The sequence below is a fragment of the Asparagus officinalis genome, chromosome 4 (assembly GCF_001876935.1).
Source record: "Asparagus officinalis chromosome 4, Aspof.V1, whole genome shotgun sequence".
NCBI lineage: Eukaryota > Viridiplantae > Streptophyta > Magnoliopsida > Asparagales > Asparagaceae > Asparagus > Asparagus officinalis.
Genome location: NC_033797.1, coordinates 39,545,863 through 39,547,564, shown reverse-complemented (window position 1 = coordinate 39,547,564; position 1,702 = coordinate 39,545,863). Strand labels below are relative to the sequence as shown.

Genomic DNA, 1,702 nt, shown 5'->3' with positions numbered 1-1,702 from the left:
GAGATTTACTTCAGCACTCATAATCACAATGGCCAAAGCCTTCACAAAATACTAATTTTAAGTTGGAGCTACCACCGTCTCAGTGACTTAACATGGGCACCCTTACAAAAGCTTCACGCTGTCAAGCACATACATGGTAAGGTTGTTTTTCGCTCTACGCTTTTTTGGACAAATAAGAAATCCTTCCTAAAACAGAAATAAGAAGAGTCTTCCTCATGTAACTTGCCGATGCATGACAATGTTCACTGTATCTAGACTTGAGCCTAGACTTATGTTGCCAGTCAAGATTGTGTATGAAAAAGGAAGCTCAAGGTGCGGTTAGTGGATGAAAATAAGGAAACCCCTTGTTGATCTCTCTTAGTGGATGAAAATAAGGAAACCCCTTATTGATCTCTCTCCTTCAGTCCTTATCAATCTAAACCTAAACCACTAAGATCAACATCCAATATCCTCTCTCAGGAACTCATAAATATCTCATATCCAACAAGGCAGCTTAAGGAAAGAAAAAGCCTACATAAATTCATCCAAGTCAAACAGCAAGATCGATTCATACGTCAAAAGATATGCCAAACCATCAGAATTTCAATTCTCCAGCTTTCCTACCCCCAAAGAGCTCCTCCTTTATCTTCTCTATGATTAGCATAAGGTGAAAGCCTCACCCAAATTCTTGCCACTTTGGGTGATAATTGTTTGCAAACTGTAAGCTGGTGATGCTGAATATTGCCAATAGAATAATTAAATTTTTAACTAATTATAATTAAGGGGTGCAACAAAAACTATAAGCTTCAAGTCTATGTTCTCTTCCTGGGGACTACTACTATTTGTGTCTCTAGACTTCATCTTTAAGAACACAAATGAAGTGATTACATCAAAGCTATGAGCTAAATTGGTACAGCTATTCTCCAGGTCTTGATTCTAGATGTGTTCTGCAGGAGGGAGCTCAGCAAGCTTTGCATGCGTACCGAGCAGTCTCTCCATGTCAAACCTCACTTTAATGTTGCGGATACTATATCCGACCATCATCAGCCAGTACAGCAACTTTGCAAGTTCTGGAGCACTTGTTTCTGTTGCTTCTTTCTGTAAATTAGAATGGAGTCTAATCAATAAGTTCATTAAATGTAACAGTAAAGAAAAGGATATTTATGAGACTTGATCTATTAGGGTACTTTCAAACCATTTGCTCATAAAGAAAATAAAAAAGGGGAAAAAACAACAAAAACAATCATCTCTCACTCCTAACCACAACAAAGAAGTTGATATACTTAAATCTCTCAGTTAAGAAAAGGGAGCTTTTGAGTTATTAACTATGACGTGTTAAATAAAGCAGATGCTTCAACATTGGACATAAATCTTGTGAAACCATAAGAGGCTGAATATTTTTTTAATAGGTTTATGAATCCAACATATCAATCATCTTGCAAAAGGTACACATGTTTTGTTAGCAATTATTTCAAAGGCTTAGAAGCCAAAATAATGCTTGAGTTATGCGATCCATATTGTGAACACAATTATTATGAATTGTCAATGCACCCTTATCATATTTCCATTGCTTGATACAAACATTTTTTTTTCTCAAGTGATTGCACTTTTATCCTATTTTATCATGACAACCATCTCTGCCCATAAAAATAAGTCAGCAGCTTCAGCCTTACATCAAGCATCCAATGTTGCTGTTCAGATATTTCAAACATTGTCTGTGTTT

General features: G+C 36.3%; 1 pseudogene; it reads right to left on the bottom strand.

The window, feature by feature from the left end:
- The window catches only part of LOC109837234, a 23,338-nt pseudogene continuing 22,347 nt past the window's right edge, over positions 712-1,702 (bottom strand).